Genomic DNA, 13,935 nt, shown 5'->3' with positions numbered 1-13,935 from the left:
GCTAGGAAGAGCTGGAGGGAGGAAAAAAGAGGCAGGTAGATGATGTAGCTCTATCTATATTAAAACATATTAAAAACTAAAAAATATTTTCTAGGTAAGAGAATTTTTCATGGAATTTTCTCAGAACACTTGCCCCACAAGGAGCCTTGTGTCTGAAAGGATAAGTTGTGAGTGGGGGGAAAGAGCAGATGGTTCTGTGGTCAAGTGACTTTGGATAACATGTGTCACATGTATTGGTCCAGGTGATGCCTATCAAATGCACCATGAAAATGAAAAGCTCACTGATGCTAAAAGCAGCGTCTCAAATCAGCAGGGGATAATAAGACATCCATCCAGTAGCCACTGTCCTGGTAGCAATCTGTTCACTATCTAATAACATCAAAATAAATTTCAAGTAGATCAAACATTTTAACTCTAAAAAAGTAATCTGTAAAAAGAGAGTAGATAAGAGAGAAATATATTTTCATTAGTTCTAGACTGTGAAGATCTGCAAAGAAAAACCCCAAAACTCAAAAGTCATATAAATACCTAAAGCTTGAAAGAAATAAGTCTGAATATGAACAATAAAGGACAAATTAGAAAAATATTTGAAATATGGGAAGCCCATAGGATTGAATATCATAAAAAACATACAACTCACTAAGTAAGGGGCCATTACTTAGGCGAATAGTATATTCTGTAAAACCTCAGAATTCACAGACTGATTTTTTGTTTTGTTTTTTGAGACAGGGTTTTTCTGTGTAGCCTTTGCTGTCCTGGACTCCCTTTATATACCATGCTGGACATGAATTCACAGAAATTCACCTGCCTCTGCCTCCCTGAGTGCTGGTTTTAAAGCTGTGCACCACTAGACCTAGCTCACAGATTGAAATTCTAACCTGCAAAGTAATGGTGCAGCGAGGTGGAACTTTGAGAAATGATCAGGTCCCAGGAAAAGGGACATCGTGATGGAACGAGTCTCATGAAAAGCACCCACGAGAGAGCTTTTTGCACAGAAAACATCACTGTGAGCCACGCAGCAGGTGCTCCCAGACACCAAATCTGCCGGTGCCTTCATCTTATATAGATCCTGACTCTAGAGCCTATGGGAAGTGAATTTTTGTATCTAACATGTTACTTAATTATGGTACTTCATTTTAAGAACCTAAATGGAGGCTCGATACATAGGTGAACCCCCTAGCTTCTTCATAATTAAAGATAATCTACACAAATCAGTGGGTGATAACTTTCATTTATCTGAAGGGGAATAGTTAAAATGTATGACATATCAGTAGTAGGAAGTGTTAGGGGCACAGGAGAAATCAATATGAGAAAGTGTTGGGTTGGGGGGAGGCTGGTTGAGAGCACTGGTTGTTCTTCCAGAGGATTCAAGGTTCACTTCCCAGCACCAATACTGTGACTCACAACCACCTGAAACTCTAGCTCCAGGGGTTCCCACACATTCTTCTGGCCTTCATGACTAGCAGGCATGCGCATGATACACAGGTAAGCACGCAGTAAAAGTATCTATACACATAAAATTTAAGGAAAGTCTGTTATAAAATAAGAAGTGCTTGGGAAAGCAGGTCACTTTATGTATTGCCAATAAAAAATGAATGTGATCTCTTTGAAAAGTAATTTAGCAATGTTTATCTGAAGTGTAATGCCATATGAAAAGGTTTTTCTGTAAGAGAATTATCCAACATATAATTTACATGTAAGCAAAGGACAATGTTAAAATAATTTGGACTATGTTGTTTATAATTGCAGAAGGCTAAAAACAACCTGAATGTTCATATGCAGGAAACTAAACTATGATACTCATGTTTCAGAATATGTGGTTATATGGAAAAATAATGAAATATATTAAAACTGTTGATGGGGGGCCACTGCTAAAGCATAGTTAAAGAAAATAGAGGGCAGTTAATATTCAGTCACTTAAGACATTGAACACAGACCTCTGACAATTTGTAGCTTTGTCATTTGACCATTTTCCATTTCTATCTTGATTACCAGAGTGATAAATACAGGCAACATTTAATTTTCTAGTAATGGAAACTATTAAAATATATGGGTGTTTAAAATCAGTAAATACTGTGTTTTTAGGTGTCCAGATGTGCTGGGCATATTCACTGTGATCCACTCTAGCAACTGGTGAAAAGGGCAAAACTTAAGAAACCATCACTGACTCTCTCTCTGGTAAACAAGTCTCTTGCGGGCCATGTGTGTGGCTTAGGGCCTAGACTGCTGAATAGATGGCTCCTGCTGCTGAAGCACAAAAATGTCAGGGAATAAAAGACCTTACCTATATAATCACACATGTAGATGTAAAATGATATTTAACAAGCTATGACTCTCAGCACATTCTCATGACCCTTTAATGATGGGGTAACTCTGAGAGGAAAAGGCTAATGACAGCGTGCCACCTCTCCTGGGTAGGAGCTTCCGCTGTCACCAAGAGCTTCACTTACTTGTTGAAGCAAGTTTGACAAGCTTAAGCTTCGCAAACACTTACTTCCCATTCAAAGTATGTTAGGATATGTTTGGGGTTTATTTTAATATCATTCATCATCATTTAATATCATTTATATTCATATTTTGCCCTTATAAAATTCTTGGACAAAGAAATGAAGAGATTTCAGATGATAAAAATGCTCAGTTCAACATAAGAGGGGGGGGGAGGGAGGGAGGGAGGGGGGAGAGAGAGAGAGAGAGAGAGAGAGAGAGAGAGAGAGAGAGAGAGGGAGGGAGGGAGGGAGAAGGAAGCTAGAAAATGGTATCAGTAATTTCGCATGAGTAGTTTTCTTCCAGGAGAAGCTGAGATAAATGGACATGAGGCTGTGAAGAGCCAGCGGGTGGTGCCTGAAACACGCACGGGGCCCAGAGGGTCCCTGACAGCCATGCTCTGACAGCAGCAGATGGCCTGCATTGGAGGAAGGGGAAAATAAGGTCAGGAAGGCAGGCTGTGGGAGCTTGGATTCAAGGCTGAAGAACTGCCACGGAATATTTTTGAAAGGTGTGAAATAATCAAAACTGTACTTCACTGTGATTAAAGCTGGCGTGGTGTGAAAGTGTCAAGCCTGGGTGACTAGGAAAATGGTGGTATCATTAACCCAAAATGAGAACATGAAAATCAGGTTTTATGTGGAACATGATAAGTTAGGTTTTAAATGAATTGATTTTGAGGTGCTGGCAGAATATTCAAACTGTTTTGTTCAGGAAGGAGTGGGAAGTATCAAACTACGAAGTCTGCAGTTCAACTCAATTCTACAAATAAAATGCTAAGTACTAAGTGTTAGGCACTGAGGCAGCCCTGAGACGCTGCTGGGTGGGACTTAGCATTGAACAGTAACTTTCATCCTCAATTTGTGACTACCTGTACATGAAGGAAGCAGAGTGCTGGTGCGGCACAGAGGCAAGAGGGATTCGAACCACAGGTGTTGCTGCTAAGTAAGGATTTCTGGGCTATCATTTTACACACTCATTTATATATAAATTCCAGGTTACATGTTTTATATCTGTTTTATTTGTGTTTTAGAACATTGAGCTCCATAGATATAATAAACAGTGGAGACCATTTTGGGTTTCCAGAATGCTCCTGGTTAAACCTATTTCACTATTGCCAACCTTATCTAAACAAAGGTATATATGGCTTCCAGTCTTTAGTTTGTTTCTAGTGTGACTATTTGAGTGAAATTTTGCAAAGATCCACTCTTTCTCCTCCCTCTGTCTCTCTGTCTCTCTCTTTGACTTTGTTTCTAAGGAGATATATGTATTTATTCTATTAACATGGTGCTTCTTCTGCATGCCTTCCCCAGCCTAACGCAGAAATCACCACATTAGTATTAAAAGTACAGACACTTTTAAAAGTCTCAATTGCAATAACAATATATTTTTGAAAGAAAGGGAGAAAGGATATTAGGACAAATCTGAACTATTAGAAAGTGTAGTGGCGGGGAATTGACATGCTTCAGAAGCCACAGAATAACAAAAATGAAAATGGGAGACAAATGAACTTTCAATGAACTCATTAACAATTGCAAATGAAAAAAATCTGGAGGCAAAAATGTATGCGATTCTCTCCAGAGAACAAAGAAAAATTCTCTTACCAAGCACTGCTACAAAATACTGGCAAGATGAATATAGAGAATACAGATGAAAGCTGGCGTTAGGTGACTCTAGGAACAGCTTTATGTCAGAAAGAAGAGACATAAAGGAAAGAATGCAAAATCTAAGTATGAACTCAGATAAATTGACAACTCTGTGTGGAGGCCTTTACCTAGATCTTTGTAACTAGATTCTTGCTCCGCCTTCTACAAAAGTCAGCACAACCATTTGCAAAGTCTGGGAAGCTGTAGATCAGCAGGTGATGTGGCCAAAGCGCTCTAGCTAGCATGCTGTCTAGTGGTAGACAGGATGTGAGCACATGCCCTCCTGACTCTAAAGCTCATCCCCTCCACTCTAGTTTCTTCCTTTAGTTAGGGAGCTAAGTGAGAAGTGTTCAGACCCTTGGCTCCGCTGAGTTACACTTCCGAGTGCTATGGGAAGGTTGATGAGGCGCAAAGCCACAGCAGTCCCGTGGTTGGAACCTTAGCCAAATACGAGATAAGGACAACTTAAACTCACTGGGAGCCACATGCCTCTTGCAAGAACCTGCCAAAATAAAGAGAGATGCAGGTCACCCAGAGACGAGCCCTTCCTCCCAGAAAAGACAGAGCCATTTCTCCTGAAGAGCAGTGTTTGGAACCAGCAGACTCAGACTCACCAGCAGTGGTTTCCCAGCCTAACTTGTTAATGAGCCTCAAGAGACCCTATCTTCCACAATCATCAAGCCTTGCATGTTGTCTTTTATTATTACTACACTGGGATCTGGCAGCTGCCTCGCCACAGCCTGTCCAAGGAATCAACAAGATGAATACCCTGAGGAGCTGATGGTCAGTGCTTTTGAACCTGAGAACTGAGACAGTTCTGTGAAGAGCCGATTAGGATCAAATACGTGTCCTTTAACCACAAACTCCCATTGGTGGGAAGGCAACTACCAGTGTGTGATCGCCCATTCATATAAACCACCCTCATCTGGGAAAGAGGGCTCATTAGTAAAAGGCTGCCATCCTCAGGTTTGTTAGATATTCATAATAAAGTTCTAGTCCTACCACTACTTTGCCCACTGACTGGGCAGATTACTTTGTAGTTGGCTGAACCAGCCTTCTTCACAGTAAGATCCCTTAAGACCCATCCACTGGTAATTGCCAGTGTAGCTAAAGCCCTGAGGTCAGGAAAACAATCATCATTATCAATTTTGATTGCCACTAGTCAACAGCTAAGACTCCTGATCTTTATTCCCTGCAACATTATCCTTGGATTAGACATCACTAGTATCACAACTTCCTCAACAAACATTTCCTTTATCTTAATTTGATATGGGCTCTCACTGGAAATGCACACATACATGATCTCTACTGCTGTCTTCTAGTACGTATTATAACTTTTCTGAAACTCCGTATGTCTAGAATTTAACAGGTGACAGATGGGGGCACCCTTGCTTTCCCCCGATCATGTTTGTAAGTCTGTCAATAATACCTTTTTCTCACTACATCAAAACACTCATCTTTGAAACACGTGACATTTGGATGCACTATTGACATCCCTCGTCATCAATGTTACTTTAGACACCTGTTCACCTTCTCATCCAAAACAGACGTTGGGATTTTATTCAATCTTCTTATGGATAACCTCAGCCATCATCCTGCTGATATTCATTTGCAATGACAATGTTCACCACTTCCTCCCTCCTCACGCTTTCTAACACTAGACTGCCTTGGTTCAATTACTACCTCTATGGCTACTATTTTTCAAGCCTACTTTGGCTTTTCTTGCTCTGTCCCTTCTTATAACATTCCTTGCTCCCACTGAAATGATTTATCCACTTCCTTGGTTCCCTACAACTCCTAAAGCTCTTATCACCATCACAAAGTCTAGGCTAGGACCCTTAAGTCTTCTGCTTAACAGACTAGATGGTTTGCTGGAATACAGGATGCTCTGTGATTACCTGGAAGTACCTTGTGCAAACTGGACTGGGCTGACCATACCAGCCTCTACTCCATCGCTCACCGGAGAAGGCAGTGTGGATGCTGTACCTAACATAGTTCCTCAAACCTCTACTTATAATTTCTGCTCAGCCTCTACCTCTCTTATCACAGTCATGAGAGACAGTACTTTTTCAAGCTGGAAGCTCATCCATGATTTTAAGCTGAAGGTGAAGACTGGATGTACCTCTAAGCCTCTTCTAACTAGAGGGATAGCCTATACAGCCGGTTAGCATTTACAAATTCCTGCCAAAGAAAAACAACTGGAAATGTTCCTTTCTCTGAAAAGTTAGAAAACTCCAGTCATAAGCAGACTGCAGTGATTTGGATCACCATCTAAACTACTACAGAGCTTCCTTATATGTTCAGGAATATTTGGAACATGCTGTGTAGGAAAACTTTGCCTTTCCAACAACCTAAAGTAAATTTTCCTAAGCAAGAAATCCTGGGAAACAACTTAAGTTCACTCATGAGTGCTTCCACAGGGAAGCAAGTATGCATTTTGTGTGTTAACAGGCCTCAAAGTGGTACACTTGACAGTCCACTCTGTGCTTCAATGTATTTATCAAGCTTGTGTGTTCTAGTTTCACCTTTCCTACAAGCCATTTGTACACATTAGTGCTTTTAATCAGGGAGTGTGTATCAGTAGGAGAAGTTGAGATTAGATTGCTTTGTGGTAAAAAGTCCAATGAGATAAGGAGATTGTGACTAGCTAAAATGGGTATGTGTTATAAATGAGTCTAAATGATCTCTGTCCTGTGTTTCTGCGGATAACTGAGAGTCAGCTGTGCACACATCTGTGGTTGTTTATAAACATTTCCCATCTGTGAGAAGCTTATGGGTTGTAAATGGTGAGCTAATTAGTGAAATGCTAGTCATTTCTACTGACAGTTGTTATGGATAAAGATTTGATCCAGGTTAAATTGATCTCAGAACCTTGTTGATCACAGGAGGCTGTTCTACCTTTTATGAGAAACCTAAGTAGTTACGCTACACTGAACATGCCTCACATTAAATATGAACTATAAGTAGATCATGTTGTTGGTCAACACACATTAATAAACTCAATTCTTAATAGACTGAAGTGTGTATTGAGTATTTGTCAGGGAGAAGACAGAGTTTTCCCTATGTATTCAGTCAACCAATTCTGTAATATATGACTTTTTCGTCTGTGTCCACATACATATTAAGCACCTTCCATTAAGAAAATTAAGAGAATAGCTTTCGCGATAGTCAACATGAGTAACTGTTCATTAATGAAATGGTTTTTCCACATACATACATTCCTGCAATTGTAAGGATTATCCTAGGTCCCTACCATAGGTGTCTTTTTCTAAGTATTTCTTGTATTTTTTAATTGATCAAAGGTGTGTGTGGTGGTGGGGTCTTCTTGGGGAATAGCTCAGCAGTTAAACTGCATGCATTGAAAGTGCATGGATACTATATGTAGACTGTCAGAACCCATGTGAAGCAAACTTAGTGTGATACACATGCAAGCTCGGAATCACAGTGCAGGGGAGGTAGACACAAGGGTGCCTAATCAGTCAAGTCTGATCAAAAAGTATCCCACCAACACTTGTTCTTTGGTCTCTTAGCACATATACATGCATACTACAACCGCCACCACCACCACCACCACCACCATAGCGAAGGAAAAACACTGTAAACAGGTATCTGTAAATTTGTAATATAAATAGGAAACAAGACATACTCTTCATGACAGACACTCAAACTAACTGCAAATGAGTAAAATGACCCACAATAAAACCTACACTGTACTACAGGATAAACTCAGGAAAATTTTGTTGCCTTGCTCAAACATAGCAGGGCTTTATATAAAAGTGAATTTATAGAATACAGATGTAATTTTGGTATCTATCACATTTGGCAGATAAAAACTGTGCTCTGAGAAAGGCAACTGGCTGGCCATCTATCAGATATTGGGAGAGAAGGGCTGAGACATGGTTGCTTGACCTCTAAGCTATGATCACACTTGCATTCAGAGAGAAGAGCAACCTTGTCAAGAATGCTTAGAATTTTGGTAAACGAAAAAATAAACAAAAACCCACCTTAATCACTTGTTTGGTCTTTTCACACAAAATGTGCCTCTATTCCTACTTAATTTTGTCCTAGAGTTCTAACAGCATGTTTAGCTTCCATGTTGCCTGTCTCCAGGCCTGGTGTGTGCTTACTTTGTTTCCTGCTGTTTCTCCAGGGCACTGGATAGCAGCATGACATAATACACACTAAAGAAACATTTGCTCAAGTGAAGTTTTGATAGGAAGGGCTTTTTCTACCAATACAATAATAATTTCATTAATGAAGAAGGTATTCTGATGCTCATTATTATAATTTTTTAGGTCAAAAGCTAATTATTAGAACAAATCACAAGGGATCCTTGGGAAAGTCTTTCAGAATGCTAGATAAGGTATAATTAGTGCCTTAAAAATATTCCAAGAAATGACTAATTACTAACTGCAACACTCCCATGCATGCCAGGAAACCAAACATCAGGCAAATGTCAACAAGGGTAGTCTCAGATTTGGAGCAGAGTATCTGGGCTAAATTGAGCTGAAGGAGAAAGAATGGGATTGGTTTGCCATCCGAAGAGGGGACAAGATATCGTCTTTCTTTTATCCTGCCTGAACCCAGAGCCTCACTCAGATTTTTCAGGAATGGAGCACCTCCAAGTTACCTCATGAGCTAATAGCCATGATTTGTCTTCAACCGTCCTTGGTTTCCACTTACCAAAGAAAAATGACCCAGCTAGTCTTTCATAAGAAGGGAGTTATTCTTTGCATTCTTTAATGCAAGAAGGAACACTGTTGTGCAATTGTGTTTTATATCTGCTACCAGGGCCAGACACGTAAATTTATCTCCCAGATTAAAGCAGTATAAAACTGGAGAAACAAAACCGTTGTGTCCTAAGCACAAGCACACAGTCATAAAAGTGCAGTCTCTGTTTATCTACTTTTCACTCACTCCAAGGTTCTATTCATTTCCTCTCTAGACTTTGTTTTGAATCCATCTTGTCTTCTCAGTATCCCTTAGTTCATGGCTGTTGTGTTTATTGGCACACTACTGCAAGGACTTCTTAATTCTTTCTAGTCTTTCTAGTCCTACAACTTCTACCCCATCTGGACTTCTGCTGCAGGGCAATCTACTTCACAGCAACTAGACAGTGTGCTGCGTGCCCTGGGCTTATTCCCGTAGGATGGGGACAAAGTACAGAAGGCTCTCCTTGACTTCCAGTCAAGCCTCATCTTTTCACACAGCTCCACCCAAACATCACCACCATCAAGTGACTGATCTAAGAGAAAGCAAGCAGATATAAATGGTTGTCGCTCAAGGAAAAAACTTTCATCACTTTTACCAAAACCAGAAAGCAAAAAATAGGTCAAAAGTTTCAGACCCAGACAGAAGAGAACTCAAGATGGCTTACAAACCTGGAAACTCCATTAGGGGAAGGGAATTTCAAATGTGAATGATTGAACACTGTGCTGGACTGTGTTTCTCAGTAAAGAACATGGACACATGGACACACGGACACACGGACACACACACACACACACACACACACACACACGAATTAAGAGGGGGCACTCAGTGGCTTAGGAGTTGAGCTAAATTTTATAAAAATAGTTACATCTTTGCACACCTGAGATAGCTGATATGGTTATAAAATTCCAATTTGTTCCAATATACAAACATGTACAACAAACTTGACACATGTCACAGCTCGTCTTATGACTAGACTAATTTACTTTTCAGTAGGTAAGCATAAATAGAACGTTTACAATTGAGGAATTCTTGTCCTTTAAACATGAATTAGAAACATACTTTAGAAATGCTTATTGAACACTTGCTATGCAAACATGCCACATTAAAAGGTCTCTTAAGGAACTGCTGATGTTGGACAAAAAGCTTTGCCGTCATGGGATCCACTGAGAAACAATGGGGTGCTTACTATTTCTGTATAAAGAAGCAGATTTTGTATTTTAAAGAGGATTGCCTTTGTAATTAGTGAATCAGATAAATTTATACTTTCAGAAAGGCCATGGCAATTTTAGCAAAACTTGTTTTTTTTCTAGATTCTTCATCATACACACACACACACACACACACACACACACACACACACACACACACGTGCATGCACCTTATACAAACAACTATATTAGGGAGCTTGTAATGTTCATATGAAAAACCAATGTCTCTGAGGCATTCCTTTAATTCTAGGAATGGAAGCACTGTCCTACGTGCTGATGAATGATTGTTTAGTCAGTGGTCTATCTCTATTATGTCTGAGTGCAGGCTTTAGCATAGGATAACAGTAAACATAAAAAAGGAATTTTCTCTTAGCAAAGAGAGAAGATTAAAACACAGTATTGCTTCCCCACCTTGCCATGCTCCCCAATTAAATGAATTAACCATTCTGAAAAGGCTTGGTATCTCTTGGATTCTTAACAGTTGTTAAATGCCTTCAATGCAACACAAGGAAACTTCGCTCAATGGTACCGGCAGATATGAAGGTCAAGACACACGTCCCCGGATTGCAGGAGAGCACACTTTAGTGTGTTAAATGGAATGTAATAAACCCCAAGTGCCATGTCCCCTAGATGAAGCTCCTTTATCATTCTTTGGAAAAACTCTCTACAGGTGAAAGGATGGCAAGATAGGGTACTTACTTAAAGAAAAAATAAGGTAAATCCAGTGATTATAAATGACATTTTCACCCATCAAAGCTGATAACACAGAACATAATCAGCAGTCACAGCAAAACAGGCTGTTTAGTCTTTTTAAAACATTTAATAGTTAATATTTACATAATGAAAATATCCAATGCATTCAAAGGTAACTGTTCCTTAATTGAAAGAGCATTAACAGTGTCAGTCCTTAACAAACATTAAAATAAATGATAGAGGGCAAAGGTTACAGAAAAGACTTTAGGTCCATGTACAGCCAGCAGAAAACACGTTATAATTAGCATTGACAAGGCAGTGATCGTAACTGCAGTGCAGCAGCACTGAAGTCACTTTACTTCTCAGAACTGGACTGTGGTGGAAAGTTGTCCTTTTCTTAGTTCTTGAGTGAAAATAAACCTTTTGTTCCCTAAGCGCTCTTCCTGCAGCTGACTTTGTAGGTAAGTTAAAAGGAGGAACTCTCGTGCACTTAGCATCTTCTAACCAATCGCCAGTCAGACAGGAGCTGGAAAGTCTGTGGAGGGAATGTAAGCAGCTATCCTTCACACAGCGCTCGTGAGTGTTACTGACTGAACCTCTGATTCAGCACGAATTCCACAAAAATGTTTCTGCTTTGCAAGAGTTCCTTCCAGAATAGCACTAATAGTTTAAAAATAAACACGCAGAGAACTATATTGGACGAAAATCACTGTCACTTCTACGCATTAATGATAATTATTATTGGAAGCTTATTGTGACAACTCACTCTGCTGAGGCAATAACCTCCAACGGCAGTCAGTCATGCATTTTGTTAGTTCACTACTCTGCCATATCCTCCCTGCCTAGGGGCATTCTAGGCTGTGTGGAGGCTGCCCTCAATATTAACTGTTAGTATTATGTTGCTTCTAATTTTCTTGAAGAACACTGGATATCTGAGAAAGGAAGCAATCTAGGAAACAATATTTTAAAATCCTATTACAAAATAATGTCTAATTTCATCTAAATACTAATGCCAATGGATACCATTACAAGTAACATATAAATATTCAATTTCTCGGCTTAATTTTCCATGTTTGCCGTAGGGTATATTTGTTTGGCCTCAAAAGCCAAATAAATACTACTGAGATTTTTTTTTCTCTCTCTTCTTGAGGTAATGGCTTTAAAACCTCCACGAGTAGTTGCAAATCCAGTGAATGGAAGTCCTTCAGCTTTAAGGACCAAATGTCAGAGTGACCCAAAATAAAGAGAAAAAGAAAGATGACTTATTAAGAAAAATATAAAACTTGGTTCTATCTGGCCTTTTGACATACTGGTATTTTCATCTCTAAAGATACACAAACAGTAGCACAGAGCCTGCGGATGGGGAGCACACCCAGTACCCTCTATGAGCCAGTCCGTCCAGGGCTTCTGAAGCCCTCAGAATTCCAAGCACATAGCTATGCTGGTGCAACTAATGCAGTCTAGAAGATCATTTAGTTTACTCAGAAATATGCTTAAACATTGAGTTTTACTAATAATCATAATTATTTTTGTGAATAATTTACTCAATCATTAATGTGTTCTTTCTCAGTACACAATGGCATTTTGGTTGCTGATGAAGAGAAACAAGAAAAACTAGTGTTTTTACTCTGTATCTTAAAAACCAAAGACTATAGTCTATAGATTACTGATCTATATAACAAGTCAGTATTTTCTAGAGGGTTTGATACCCCATACTTTAATTTATGGGAACTATTATATGTGTTGTAACTACTCATGGCATGGAGACAGCCATAGACAGATGCAAAGTACCTGGCGTGAGTTCTTTCCACAGAACTGTGAATACAGGTGCTGACTGGCTTGGCTCTAGGCCTATAGTTTGATCTATATTTTAATTTCTCATATAAATGATAATGCATTAAACTGAATACGAAATAGAACATATGTCTTTAAATCATCTAGGGTATTTATAATTATTTGACAACTTCTACCAAGTGTCTCTTGTGGTATCTAGGGCTTGCAGGTACCAGTGACTGACAGGTCCTAGGCAATAAAGAATGAATAATGCTATGCTCTTGATCAATATGGATTAAAACAAAAGAAACAAACACAAGAAGGTAGTCTATACATCTTACATTGCATGACCTTAATGGTTAATGAGAAATAAGTTACTGCCAAGTAAAAGTTTTGTTCAGAAAAACACATTTAGGAGAACACATGAATTGAAGGCAATCATATTTCATTGTATTCAGCTAGCTAACAATTAGAAGACAGATCAGTAATACAAACCTATAATGCCATCTACTTGGGAAGGTGAGGCAGAAAGACTTTATATTCAAAACCTGCTTAGATTATAGATAGAATGAGCTTAAGGCCAGACAAGCCACCTTATTGAGACTACGTGTCAAAAATAAAAATAAAACAAAATAAAGAAGAGGGCTATGGGCTGTAGATGTGGTTCAGCATCCAGCCAGATATTATCCAAAGAGAGAAAGACCTCAGAAAACTCATCCCTAAACAGATCATTTCTGTCAAATTTCTTCCCTCAGGGCCAAGGGAACTGTGAAGAAGAGGCAGAAAGAATGTAAGAACCTGATGGCATAGAGACCAAGAAAACAAGGTCCTCTCACCCCATCCTGATCAAAGCTCATAAGATCACACAGATGCTGAAGCAGCATGGACAGGCCTGCATCACGGCTTCTGATTGAATGTTTTTATGGGATTCCTGAATGTGTTAGTGAGTGGGTCTATGATTCTTGTGCCTTCCTTTGGGCTCTTGTCTAACTCCAATGTGTAAGTTTTTGTTTTATCTTATATTTTCCTTAGAAGCCTGTTTGTTTTCTAATGGGTCAGAAAAGAGGTGAATGTGGACTGTGGGTTGGGGTGGGAGGAACTAGGAGTCGAGGGAAATATAATCAGGATATATCATGGAGGGGGGAATCCATTTTCAATAAAGAAAAAAAAAACCCTTCGTTTTTCTTTAAACAACCTGGGTTTGGTTCCCAGCATGAACATGATGGTTCACAACATTCTGTACAATCAGTTCTAAGGGACCCAGCATCCTCTTCTAGCATCTTCTGCCTCTGCAGGCATCAAGCATTTACATACACAAGACAATGCATAAAGCAAAAAATTCATATTAAAAAAATAGAGAGGGGGGGGGAGGGAGACTGACTGACTTAGGTAGAGTTTTTACCAAGTATACAAGA

The 13,935-nt window shown here is 39.4% G+C and overlaps 1 protein-coding gene and 1 long non-coding RNA gene across 4 annotated transcripts in view; one reads left to right on the top strand and one right to left on the bottom strand.

Annotated features, from left to right (window-relative positions):
• Positions 1-13,655, top strand: part of LOC311589473 — a 158,633-nt gene extending 144,978 nt beyond the window's left edge. The window contains exon 3 of the long non-coding RNA XR_014776564.1: positions 13,276-13,655. This is a non-coding gene — a long non-coding RNA (uncharacterized lncRNA). The remainder of the gene's footprint in view (positions 1-13,275) is intronic.
• Positions 1-13,935, bottom strand: part of DIAPH3 (diaphanous related formin 3) — a 454,594-nt gene that overhangs the window by 122,660 nt on the left and 317,999 nt on the right. The gene's annotated exons all lie outside the window — the stretch shown is intronic.

Source organism: Acomys minous, assembly GCF_964271855.1.
Source record: "Acomys minous genome assembly, chromosome: 18".
In the NCBI taxonomy this organism is placed as follows: domain Eukaryota; kingdom Metazoa; phylum Chordata; class Mammalia; order Rodentia; family Muridae; genus Acomys; species Acomys minous.
Note: the sequence above shows the minus strand (reverse complement) of the source record. Positions and strands in the feature narration are given on the sequence as shown.